The 13,774-nt window shown below is 48.7% G+C and overlaps 1 long non-coding RNA gene across 4 annotated transcripts in view; it reads right to left on the bottom strand.

The window, feature by feature from the left end:
* LOC123776625 (uncharacterized) overlaps positions 1-13,774 on the bottom strand; it is a 50,267-nt gene that overhangs the window by 11,097 nt on the left and 25,396 nt on the right. Inside the window, exon 4 of one of the 4 annotated variants that reach the window (XR_006775421.2) lies at positions 5,590-5,797. The exons of the other annotated variants lie outside the window; for them this stretch is intronic. This is a non-coding gene — a long non-coding RNA (uncharacterized LOC123776625). Of the gene's footprint in view, positions 1-5,589; positions 5,798-13,774 lie in introns of those variants that run through there. 4 annotated transcript variants of the gene reach the window in all.

The following is a 13,774-nucleotide window of genomic DNA, read 5'->3' as shown; positions in this document are numbered from 1 at the left end:
ATTCACTGGAGAGGTGAGAGGAAAGGAAGGTGCACTTGGATAACTCCAGGAGTGCAGAGACCCCCGGTGTGGAGCTGATGCACTGAGATGCTGATGGGGAGACCACCTCCACTTGCTGTTTCTGGCAGATACATCAAGTTGTTCACATTTCATTTCTATTGATCAGCACCAATCAAGCTGTAAATTTAATCACTTGTCTGGTGGATAGTGATCCTGCCAGAGGATTATCTCTTTTATAGTCAACTCAATACTGCAGCAGGCTAATGCCATGTTAAACTCAGGCCCTCTGTGCTTGAAAAGAAAGAGGCAGCTCCTGGGCAGATGCCAGGTTGAATGGAAGTGATGTCAGTGGTGGGATAACATTGCGCCAGATCACTCCAGGGCCCGGGGCTGGGGAGCCGTTTCCCATCCCCAAAACCAGACTGTCTGTATATGTGCACTCAGCCAGGTTTCTGCTGGAAGCAACTGGACCAGCGTGGTGCACACGGGAAAGACCAGGCAGATGTGCTTTGGGGAACTGCTCTCCTGGGCTGCCCCTGTTCTGCACAGATGGGCAGAAGCCTGTGAGTTCTCCTCGGGACCAAGGTTTCCAGGAAGGATATCATGGGTGAGGCTGGGCTTAACCTCCCAACAGAGGCCAATGGAAGTCAGACCAAAGCCAAAGTGGAACTAGGGTCCATGAGAGGGAAAAGCAAATCCCTCTGACCGTGGACCCTCCTGGACCATGTCCCTGCTGGTTCAATAGGAGGAGGACAAAGGAAGGAGACTCAAAGGACACAGAGGAAGGAGAGAGGAAGTGTGCCCCTGTGCACCCAGAAAGCAGATTAACGAGACCCTCCACACATGCGCCCTGAGGTCCCTCATGCAGCACTCCAAGATGACGACAGAGAGTGGGCTGGCTGCACTGCATTTTTGGGGATATATGCAAGCCAGGAGGAACAAGCACCCACCCAAAATGGAAACCATGGGATGGGACTCACCAGCCAAACCACATTTTCCCTTGGATTTTGGTTCAAGTCCATGGCAGACAGGGGCTCAGGTATGAGGACAAAGACGAATATTTGGATTTGAGAAGCAGGGACTGCAGGTGATTCAGGAACTCTGGCCCAGGCTGTGAAGACCACCCAGTTGGCTAGAAGGGATTGTGGAAGTGTGGGTCATCATTGCGAATAACACCAAAATGAGGGTGAAGAGGCAGGAGGGGAGAGGAGGGAAGTGATGGCAGGGCAAAGTCCACCCCAGTGGGAGACTGGGTAGGGGCTTGGGGGAGGGCAGTCGGGCGGTGAGGGGAGCAGGGATGTTGGAGAGAGTGGCCACACCCCACACCCAGGGGAGCAGCCCTGCGTTCTGCAGTTGTGCTAAGGGCTGGCCCTGGTTAGCGCACCCTGTGGTCCCGACCCACGTGTGTCTTCCAGGCAGCATTTCAGGGCAAAGCTTTGCAGGAAGGACAGGAGTCCTCAGACAAGTGACAGGAGGCGGTGGCATTCTGAGTTTCAGTTCTGTGTCAACCCCACATTCCTAGCTACTGCTCTGACCCAAAAAGCAGAGCTCCATCTGACTGATCAAGACGGGCCTTGGTTGCACTGTAACAAAAGGGAGCCATCTGCGAGCTGAGCTTGGGGCTAAGGGGCTCCTGACAGCGGACGGGGTGGGAGGGGGTGGTGTGATTCCTGCTTCTCTTTGCACTGCTTCCCCAGACAGACTCGTCCCGGGATCAGAGGGCATCAGGCATCCACGTTGCCGGCGTTTCAGAGGGTGCACCCTCCCCACTTTTTCTGGACAAGTGGCAAGAGGCTCAGTGCCTTCGTTCCTCCTGTGCGGGGACAGGTCTGTTCAGCAGCCTACTGCTTCAGAACATTTCTGCTTTCTGCACAGCAGGTGATGCCGCAGTGGGAGTGGCCCAGCGCCTGGGGGAGCTTCAGCCAGCCTGGCTGCGTGGTGGGGCTGCTGCCCCTCAGGCCTCCCTGCCTTCCTTTGCCTGGAAGAACCTTTAGCAGATGCCCTCGAATGCATGGAAAACCCACGTCCTCTAGGAGGACCCACCCTCTTTTGTGCCTGCAGAAACATGAGGTGAAGTCTGAACACAACACCAGCAGGACCCCTTTTAAATGACAAAGAGCCGTGGAGAACTAAAAATATGTATCAAGTCAGAAAACATGACTCCGCACCAAGTCTAATGTGCCACCAACCAGCGAAAATCAGATATTCCCTGCACTTGATCTTTTATTTTTTTATTTTTTTTTTAAGATTTTATTTATTTATTTATTTGACAGAGATAGAGACAGCCAGCAAGAGAGGGAACACAAGCAGGGGGAGTGGGAGAGGAAGAAGCAGGCTCATAGCGGAAGAGCCTGATGTGGGGCTCGATCCCATAACACCAGGATCACACCCTGAGCCGAAGGCAGACACCTAACCGCTGTGCTACCCAGGCACCCCTGCACTTGATCTTTTAAAAGAGCATGTGATTGTATCAATAAGTGATAATCTTAGAAAATATGGATGATATCTTTCCGATTTTAAAGTGGGAAGGATTTCTTAAATAACCCCCCAAAAGTGGTAACTATAAGAGAACAGATGGATGAGGGTGACCAAGTATACTGCAGAGCATTGCTTACCAAAGCCACCATAAAGAAAGTGAAAAAAGACTTACAAAATGCAACCAATAAAGGATTAATATCAAGCATGTACAAAGAACTCCTAGAAATTAGTAAGAAAAGCACACGTGATACAATGGGAAAATGGAAAGAAAACGAACTACAAAAAATATGGCCGGTAAACACAAAAAAGGTGTTCAGACTCACCTCACTAGTGATAACAGAAATGCACGCAAGTCTGTAATGATTATGGCCACTCAAGGACCAACAGTGAGACAGTCTGACGATACCAGGTGTTAGGATGTGGATCGCAAGATCTCTCAGGCATTGACTGTGGGAGCGTAAGTTGGTGCAACCTCATTGGAGACATTTGCCCCCGACTCTCAAGACTGAACATTCCCATACCCTGTGGCCCAGCAACCCCACTTCTTTTGTACACAAAAGCCAATGGCAGCCCCATTCACATAACCTGGAAACAGACAAGTTTCCGTGGACAGGAGAATGGAGGAATATGGTGTAGAGTATTCTCAGAAGGGACTATTACACAAGAGCTAAAAAAGGAACTACATTTTATTATGTATTAGTTGAAAATAATAAGCTCCAAAAGATTACTTACAGTATAATATTCTTTTTATGAAGTTAAAACCCAACGAAAGCCAATAGATAGAGGATGGATGGATGGACGGATGGATGGATGGATGGACTCTTTAAAAAACCTGTAGATGAGATAAAACTATCCAAAAAGGGAAGCAAGAGAGTGATGAATACGGATACGGAACCATGGTTACCTTGGTCAGAGGAGGCCGAGAGATGGGGCAAAGGAGGAGCCCACAGGTAGATGGAGGGGATTATCAAGATCTTAGTTTCCAAACTCAGTGGTGAGTTCGGGGACTGACTGCATTATTTTGAATGAAGGAGTGAATGATACCACACTTGAATCAGTGATGAGTTTATCATGGACAAGGACCGTGATCAATCAATTCAGCGCAGGTGAGGTGAAAAACAAAAGAAGAGACTGAGTCCCATCAGGGATTTCTATTAAACCAGAAAAGTAACATTCAACTTCCCCTTTCTACAGCCTCCAAGACAAATTCACGTCCACCTCAGTCTCCCGCCTGGGGGTTGCAAACTGAAGGTTCATGAACTACCGCCGGCTCAGGCAGGTTTTGCTTGGCCTGCACAAGGATGTTGACTATTATTTTACAATATCAGGAACGCTCATGTAAAAATCCAAAGTTCTGTCTTCTCTTGAGAAAATCATAATATGTGGCCACATGGGGCCCACAATCCTATGCGGTGACGATCGATGGGTGCCGAGCGGCTGTCCCCGGAGAAAGAGCACGGTCTCCCCACCTCCCGACAATCCCTCCGCTCTCTCGCCCCACCCAGCCTGCTTCATGCAGGTGCCCGGATCTGTGAGTATCTGGGGCTGATGAGTGCGCCCCCAAGAGGCCTCCGTCCTGCCTCTGCCCTCAGCAGCCTCTGACAGCTGTGTCCAGTCTCCTGGCCTTGCAGCCATTCAGAATGCTTCCCAAAGGGGGCTGAAGCAAAAGAAGTTTTAGGGTTAACCACAATTCCGTTCCCAAAGCAGGTAATTGATGTTTCTGTAGTACGTGTATCCAGTTTTCGATTTAAGAACACAGTGAAGTTAAATTGGATCGCAGATAGCCTAAGCTTTCTTTTCCTTGCAAATGTTGATTTTTCAGTGCTTTTTTTCCAGCAAATTATAGTATACAAAATTTTCCATTTTGCTTTGGAAGGCCTGTAATATGTCTACAGAACAATCTACCAACACATTCTTATCTACATAACCGACTAATGCCCTGTTTGCAGCCAAACATCGTCCTGCTCCCTAAATCCCAGAAAGCTTGGTATTGTCAAGCTCCTCTCCAGTGACCCAGCTCTAAGCCCCTGGATGGTAAAAATTTGATCCCACCAACCGCCACCTCCCACAGCTTCTCCAAACAGGGTCCTAATGATTGGTGCTTTTAACTCAAGCAGACCACAGTCACTTTTCAGAACATTAATTCCCATAAAATGGAATGTCAGTTTTACAGGGAAGGCTCCCCTTTATCAGCAAAAACTGATTCCATTTGACTGATTAATTGTCCTTAGAACTGTCAAAAGCTTCCAGACTAGCGGTGACAGCTGGGGAAGAGATGGCCAGGCAGTGTTGCGATGTGGGGCACTCCTGGGCCGGGAAAGCCAGATTACAAATGCACAAATAATTAATTCAAATCAATACAGCGAGGGGTTCAGGCTGAGAGACATTCAATTATGTTGTTCAAAGAGAAGATGCTGGTCTTCAGCTAGTCCGCTCCACGCTGCAAATAATAGAGTATTTTTAATTTGTGCAGCAGGGATGTTAATCTTTCCTGGTGTAATCCAGGCCTTGGGGAACGCCATAAATATGTGGCACTGAGTAAGTGAGGCTCCCTGGGGAGGGCACTCAGTCAACCCAGCCCTGGCTTCCCTGCCTGTCTCTTTACATCAATCTCTCAACACTCAATTAAAAAATATATGATAGGCTAATAGATGATGGATGGATAGACGGATGGATGGATGGATGGATGGATGGATGGATGGATGGATGGATACGGAGGCAGAGACAGAAATAAAAATTTTCAAAGACTGTCAGATATCCACACCCCCAACCATAAACAGTTTATGACTTCTAGATTTTACTTGAGCCAGTAGTACCAATAAATCCCAGAGGCATTATTCATGTCCCAAAAGGAATTGATTTAGAATTACCTTAAACAGCAAACTCCTGCAGCATGTTTAAAATAAGGTCTGGGGGCGCCTGGGTGGCTCAGTCGTTAAGCGTCTGCCTTCGGCTCAGGGCGTGATCCCGGCATTCTGGGATCGAATCCCACATTGGGCTCCCTGCTCCGCTGGGAGCCTGCTTCTTCCTCTCCCACTCCCCCTACTGGTGTTCCCTCTCTCGCTGGCTGTCTCTATCTTTTTTAAAAAATAAAATAAAATAAGGTCTGAATCTTAATTTTATTATATGAAAACAGAAGCACGAGCATAAGTGCGTGCGTGCGCGCACACACACACACACACACACACACACACACACAGAGGTTGGGAAGGTTATACACCAGGGTGTTAAGGGTTGATGTCTCCATGGCGGGTGGGACTGACTGTGAGTGTTTAGTGGCTGACTGCAAGGCTCAGCTTTTCCATGATGAACACTACTTCTGTAATAAAACAAAAGCAATAAAATATTTTTAATTAAAGCAATTCTCACACACAAAAAAGATGATTCGTCTATAAAAATGTCACGTTCCTATAGTTTTCAGAAGGAGTTACTCTAGGAAGGGGCCCTCAGGGAATGTGGTGCTACCACACCCACCACCCAAAAGAGAAATCTGTTTGGCCCAAGCACGGGGCAGGTGGCAAGCAGGACTCAGGAAGGGGAGGTTAGGGAAACGGGGTGTCCTGGGGGCCATGGACCCATGAGGTCTGCAGCCTGATATTAGCTACTGTTATTCACGCAAACACGCATTGGTTACTATTCTACACGGAGCTCTGCACAGGAGAAAGAGCTGACTGTGGAAGGGTCCCCGCCTCCACAATTCATTAAAGGAGCTGGTGGTCCAGCAGAAGGGATGACGCATCCATAGTGACTGGAATTCCAGTTGGACCAAGATAAACACAGTAATGGGGCAGAAGGGGACCCAGGGGGAGAAATAATTAATTGTGATGGGGTACAGGGGAGGGAAGCAGGGGCTCATCAAACATTCGTGGAATTGAATTGAAGTGGCATTTAAGCTGGGCCTTAGGAGCCCTCCCTCCCTCACCCTGACGCTTGGAGAGACGTATTAGACACAGACGTAGCGGGATTTCCTCTACGAGGACCAGAGCTACTGTCATTTGGGCAAAACTCAGTGCTTTCTCACAGCGGCTGTCACCGGAAGTGGAGGCCTCACTGCGTCTCTTTCCGAGATGTGTTGAGATGTGGGAACAAGATCTATAGATCTTGGGGCGGCTGAGCCAAAGGCAGCCCGTGTGGGAGGCTCAGAGCCCACTCAGGAACATGGATAGATCTCTGAGCAGGGCCGAGACACAGAGCTATGCTGAAAGTTGAGTCAGCCACAGGGAGTGCCGTGTTCCAAGCCATTCCACGCAGGTGGTGCTGGGAGACAGTGCTGGGCACCTGTCACGATGGAGACAGATGTGGGGGGAAGCCAGGCACACCACAAATCAAAAATAACAAGGAAACCTCCAGTCAAAGAAAACACAAGCAACACCAGCTCTTTGGCTCCTCCCTTTGTCAGAGCCTGGCATTCTGTGAGCACAGACTCCCCGGACAACAGAAATGCGCCCAGCGGAGATTTTGCAAATGAATAGGCAGATCCAGGGCAAAAAGATGTGTTTGTTGACCATGCTAAAAACTACAATCAGTCAAATAAAGAGAAATTTGCCATCTCCCCCTAAATTGTATGAGGCAGGGACTAAGAAAATGATCTATCAAGCAGGAAATATTTCAGCAATTGGTCCTTATTTATTAAAGAGATGTATGGCATTTGCCATGCCACCATGTGCATTTTCTTTTTTTTTTTTTAAGATTTTATTTATTCGACAGAGATAGAGACAGCCAGCGAGAGAGGGAACACAAGCAGGGGGAGTGGGAGAGGAAGAAGCAGGCTCATAGCAGAGGAGCCTGATGTGGGGCTCGATCCCACAACGCCGGGATCACGCTCTGAGCCGAAGGCAGACGCCCAACCGTTGTGCCACCCAGGCGCCCCATCCCTGTGCATTTTCTATAAAATAGAAATTGTAGAAAGAAGTCCAGAAAACCAGAGAGAAAGATCAGAGGTTTTGTCTTTGCTTGTTACTGTGAATAAAGTTCCCACTTAACCAACTTATGACATTGATCAAGATAGAAAGGGAAATTTTCACTATACTGATGACAAACGATTTTTGAGATAATTATTCCACCATTCCAATTTGGGGACATCTACTCTGTTCCCACATCAGAGTTACTTAGTTCTTCAAACGTGACCTGTCGGTGTGTCATGACTGCATAGATGCTTTTACGGCATGCAGACCTTCCCTCGGTCTTCTTGGGCTTTACCCAGCTGTGGTGGATGCTTCCAGATGCAGGCCAAGGACCCGTCCCAGAGGCTTGGCCCGTGTCCTCTGCGTTCCCGCCCAGGGCTTCCACTAAGCCACAGCACTGTTCGGTCTGGAGCAGGCACAGCGGAAGCACAGTGGGGGTGGGGGGTGCCCGGAGGGTCCCGTGGGTCCCGCGGGAATGCCCTCCTTCCCGTTCTCTTAGTGGACCGTTCTCAAGGCATCCTGCCTGCTTCTGTACTGTACAGCCGAGCCCCGTTGCCCACAGAAATGACCTAGATAGAACATCCTTTATTGTCTCTTCCTCCTTCCAGGCTCACTCTCTGCTCCCTCCCATCTACTTTCTAGAATCACCCCCAAATAAATTGCTTCCACTCAAGTCCTTGTCCCAGGCTCTGATTAGGACTCAGCTTTGCAGTGTGGTGCCGGCCGGCAGCCATTCTTCCTTTACAATCGTATTTCCCTGGGGAACTACCATGCTCTCCGTGTGCGCAGATCTCTGGAGGTGAATGCACGAGGGACCCGCAAGAGACCCACATCTGAATCTGCCCCTTCCCCACCCCCGAGCAGGCTCAGGGCCACTGGGCCCCCTGGAGGGAGAGATAGAGGGTGAGAAGAACGGCTCGGGGCCATTCCCAGGTGTCAGTAGTTTATGTTTAGCGGACTGTCTTGCTGAAGAGCTCTGACTGTGTCTTCTCCTGCCCACCCACCCAGCTCCTTCGGCGCACCTGCCTCCCCCATGAGCCCCTGACAGCCTTCACCAACCAAGAGATTCTCTGCAATGGAAGATAGCCAGAGTCAGGGCCCTGCAGCTGGTAAAAGACCACCCACTGTCAAGTATGTAAGTTATACATCTAGCTGCCCCAGGAGAAGGTGTGTACCTCTCCGTCTCAGTGCCTGTCTCTCCCTGTCTCTGTCTCTCTCTGTCTGGCTCTCTCTCTCACACGCGAGTGCATGCGCGAGTCCTATCCAAATTCCCAGAGAAGGGCTGTGATTGGCCCAGTTTAGGTCAGATGATTAGCCCTAATCCAATCAAATGTGACAAGGAGCTGGGGTTATGTTACCCAATGTGGCTTCCAGCCCCACCCCCTTCAGCTGGTGAGGGAATGGGGTGCCATTGCAATCGGGGAAGATACTGTAATGAATGTCCATTATATCAACGCTGCTCACACTTCTCTGTGCTCACAAATTCCTGGAGGGTCTTGTTAAAAGGCAGGTCCTGCGTAGGGCCCGAGGGTCTGTATCTCTGACAAGGTGGTGCTGATGTTGCCGTGTACGCCCCGCACTTTGAGTAGCGGCACTACGGTATCAGGCAGGGAGGACCCTCTTCGGCCTCACAAACAAGAGAAACCACTGCTACACAGCAAAGATTACAAGGAAGACTTCTTGCTGGGCGAGACAGAATGAGTGAGTTGTCAATGACATTTTCATGGGGCTTTTTTTACACAGGGACATTTAACACAGCCTACAAACCAAGCCATTAAACTTTCAGCCAAGTAATTACTTTCATCAAGTAATGATCAAATCAGACCCTAACCGTGAGCCTCACCCTCCCATCACTTGCCAGGGATTGTGACAGGAACATCACGGATTAATTAAAAGAGGTGATTTTATATTTTGTCACAGCATTTTTGGGACAGTGGCATCAATTGGCCAAGTCAAAGTGGTCTGCTTCTTTTGCCTACTTTGCCCAATCCCTGGAGTGTCCTCGCCTGTCCTTCCTCTTGTAAATCTCATTTCTCTACAGCTCTGGTGTCTTCTGCCCTCACCGGTGAGGGCTCCCAGCCTGCCGAGTACCACACTTGTGCTTTGCACTCCCCCTCCCAAGCCCTAGTCTTCATCTGTGTCTGTCCTTTCCTGTCCATGGCCTCAGAAGCTACCAGTGACAGACAATCCTGTTTCAACTGCTCCTCATGGCTGTGGCCATGTTGCCCTTTACCCTGCCCCATCTTCCTACTAGCCATTTAGGAGAGAACCAAGGTCTCAGGCTGAAACACCCATGGGGTTTGTGGCAGTGTCCAATTAGGGGAGCAACTCAATCTTGGTGGAGACCCTACAAACGGGATGCTGCAGAGTCTGTCTGTGAGGCTTCAGAGGGACAGGGAGAGCCACACGGCACTGTGGTCCAGGGATGGCACTGCAGACACAGTGCAACCTTGACACCTGTTGCTTAGTATTCATATCACCATGGTGCCCGGCCCTTCTGTCCAAGCCCTGCGCACCTCTCTTCTGACAAGGGCCACCCAGGGCAGGTTTCCCAATATAGCCAGACCCAGAATTGGGACCCACAGTGATCTTGCAGATCTGATGGAGTTTACTCTTACTCATGGGCCTGGCACTGGAGTCAGGAGTTCTCTTCTCAGTACCCACACTCAGGAAGAGCCCAAAGCCTCCAATAGGAAAGCAACTCATGGGAAGGGAACTCTGTACTCCTCCAGAGAAACCTCCTCTCCAGTTCAGCAGTGTGGTCATGACTATAACAAGGAATAGGATAAAGAGCTCATGCGAGGAGAGGTGCAGGCATGGCTGGATCAAGTGTGCAAACATCATCACCAGGCCTAATATTCCCTCCATCTCCCAGCTCTGCTTTCCTCAGGGCTGACTTGGGTTCTGGGCAGGCCTCTGTTTGTGTGGTACCTCACAGGGATTACGTCCTCTAGTTTAGCAACCAGTGGAAAGAGACCATCTCTCTTCCTAAAGCTCCTGGGGTTGCCTCTCAGAGGTCTGTCTTAGGTTATGTGCCAGACTGAGAACCAGTCACAGCGGCCAGGGAGGTGTGGAACTCTCACTGGCCAGGAATGAGTCATAACCTCTCACTAGAGGTAAGAACTGAGGGCAGGACAAATGTACTCCCCAAGAGGAAGTTGAGGGCTGCTAACAGAAGAAACAAATTTCAATTTGTCTAAAACAACTAAATTCTGGGGACAACGCATAAGTTCGTACAACTTCAGCTATTATATATAATATCACAGTAAGCAGTTATCCAACATGGCCAAGGATAAACCTATCTTTCAGACTGAAATGACGGGATCACACAAAGACCATACCCAGATCACTGAAGGTCATGGATTACCCCAGATGGAGACCTTGAGATGAAGGTTAGAGCAAAAGTAGTCTGTTTAGAAGGTCATGAGATATCTATAAGGGAGGCGGAAAGTGAGACACTTAATAAAGGGTGTGTTATCGGTCTCATTAACACTGTGGTGAACTGAAACCAGTCCTACCAGGGAACTCTGGGAGATGTCAAATCACACCTGAGTTATCCCAAGCAGGGGTGAGGGAGCTGGGGTATTTATACACCAACTCCTGCCTGTTGGTTCCCAGGAGCTTCTGGCTTGCTGTGCCCAGTGACAAAGGAGCCCTGAGGCAGAGAGATGCAGGTGCTGGCTGTTGGAAGTGGGGCTGGCATGCACTAAGGCGGGAAGGGTGACAGGAAATGGGCAGGCAACCAAAAACATTCACAGTCTCCAAAGACAGACTAGACTGAATAGACGGCACCACGTGGTCTTGAAGGTCCTAGAGTCATTTGAGAATCTTGTGATCCCTCCAGCTCTATAGTAAGAATGTCATTCACCGCTGTATCAAGCTCTGTACAGAAATATAGTTAGTAGAGATTTTTGGTAGGTAGAATATTAAGTAGAGTCACTTTATGAGGTTTAAAAGTTAGAAATGTCTTCTTGAAAAATGATCCTTTTTTCCTCTTCGATATTACTCTTACTCAGAATTTCAAAACATTTTATAAATAACATGGTCTCTAAGCCACCCTGAGAAAAGAAAACTGAATTTCAAGGGTTTTTTTTTTCTTAAAGTCATTTTCTTTTTTAAAAAGATACAAACTGGTTGCATAACCTCCTGAAAACAATGTAACTGATTAATTGATTTTTGCAGTTTTAACCCAATTGTTCTGACTGTTGATGAGATGATACTGTGGCACGTACGGGATTTAGCGTCCCAAATCTACCTTGTCCAGTCACCACAGCTGGTCCCCAGAAGGAACACTTTGTTCCCAGAGAGCCCAGGCCAAAGGTTTGATCATTACGTGTAAGAATCATCCCAAGTGCAAGGCCATTAACCCCACATGCACTGGGCCCTTTCCCCTTTAAGAGGCAATTTAATTCCCATCATCTCACTTGACCCTGGGAGACCAGGAGGACCTAGACCATAAGTTCCACCCCACAGATGGGCTGAACTTCATCCAGGTGAGATGAGGTACCAAGGTTGCTGGAAAAGGTGGAAACCAAGCTTTACTCTAAACTCTAGCATGAAGATCTTTCCACCACACCCCTGGTCCCCAGATAATTGGTTTTTCTTGCATTAGTAAAATTATTACATCAAGCCATCTGAAATGCCATATTTATTGGTCAAAATGATCAAATTACAGCATTGCCATTTTCATAGATCAAAGAGGTCAAAACCTAATATTATCAATTTCACCTGGTTCAACCTAATACAAAACCATTTGGGAACCTGAGTCTAAGTGAGCAAGAATATCAGAAAAACCATTACTACTACCATCTCAAATAGGAAGACTATTTTAATCAAAAAGGTGGGAAGGTGACTACATCACCATGTGAGACATTGTGCTTTGTGAAGCACGAGCTGTGCTATCTGTATTATGTTCACTAGACCTGCCTTGGGAGCCAGGGAGCCATGTCAGTCTGGAGTCCCCATCTGACAAAGAAATGCCAGGGAAGCCCATCCTGGGGCCACTGCCACAGAAGTCCTGTGCTCCAAGGAGTGCTCTGCTTGGATGGTCCCTCCTCCATTGCACTGCCTCCCTACCCACACACTGACCCAGGACAGGGAAGGGTGGAAGGTATGAGACGGCTGTCATTGGGTCCCTGGGAAGCAGCGTGGCAAAGCATCCAAGGGGCTGCACAAGTTGCAAGGACATGATCTGCTTGCAGAGCCACCCTCGCTGCGTGGCATAGATGAGCAGAGTGGGTACCACAAGGGAGAGACTCCTCTGATCTCAAGGCAGAAAGCTACAAGCTGAACAGACATGATGACTCATAAAACCCAAAACTGTTTTGAGACCAATTCCTTTTTATGTAAAAAAGAAGAAGAAAAAGAAATATGTCTGTTTATTCTTTCTCTGGACTGAGCTTAATATTTAAATAAAGCATTTTACGAACGGGCCCCACAAATCATCATCTTTGCTGCATGAGTTCTAATTGCATTATCGCTTAACTGCAAAGCAATAGAGTGTGTAATTTGGGAGCCGTAATGCCTGGGGGCGGGGGGCAGGGATGATTTAAACTTTTCATGCAAATCCCAGAATTCAGAAAACTGGGCTGAGAACAGCAGCAAGAGTCCAGCTTCCTCTCTAGCTGGCTTCTTGGATACCTCAAATCTCCATGTCAGGGAGGCAGCAGAGAACAAAAACCCCTCAGATGGCGCCTCATGCTACCCTCGCAGCAGAGCCTCCTGAAGAGATGTGGAGTGCAGGAATGGCATGTCAGTCAGCAGTTACTGTACGCCTGTTGCCAGGCTGCATGAGCACCAGGGACACCCACATGAACATGGCTGGTTTCTGACTGCAGGAAAGCTGCTCTAGTGAAGGGAAGCAGACATGTCAACAGAGCTCAATGATGGAGACACGCGGAGGAGGTTTCTTCGAAAAAAGGACGCCTAGACCCAAGTCTCTAAAAGACAAAGTTCGATTTTTAAAAAGGAGCAGTGAGACTAGCCGGATGCTCACTGGCACTTGCTTCTCTTGGGTGCAACTGATCTGCTGGAAAAGTGCTCGTGAAGAAGCCAGGAAGGGAGCAGCGGGGAAGCCGAACAGAGAAAGGAGAAGGCAAGCAAGGGTATGATTCTCAGCAAAGTCCCAGATTCAGCCGGACCCCTGGCGAAGCTCTGAAGTGTAAGTTACACCTCGGAGTTTGACCTACCTCAAGGCAAGGATGCTGGTCTTTTCTTCCCCCAGGCAGGCAATCATGTTTATGGGATGCTCCAAATGAGAAAACTATTCTCTACCTACAAAGGAGGCGGCTCTGGTGCTCAACACCATCCCACAGAAGGATGCAGTTACGGTCGGTTAGACAAAAGCCCACAATGCTTGGGGAGAGGTGCGTGCGGTGCATGAAAGGGACCCA

Source organism: Ursus americanus, chromosome 21, assembly GCF_024610735.1.
Source record: "Ursus americanus isolate L20-20 chromosome 21, mUrsAme1.1.p, whole genome shotgun sequence".
Taxonomy (NCBI): domain Eukaryota; kingdom Metazoa; phylum Chordata; class Mammalia; order Carnivora; family Ursidae; genus Ursus; species Ursus americanus.
Note: the sequence above shows the minus strand (reverse complement) of the source record. Positions and strands in the feature narration are given on the sequence as shown.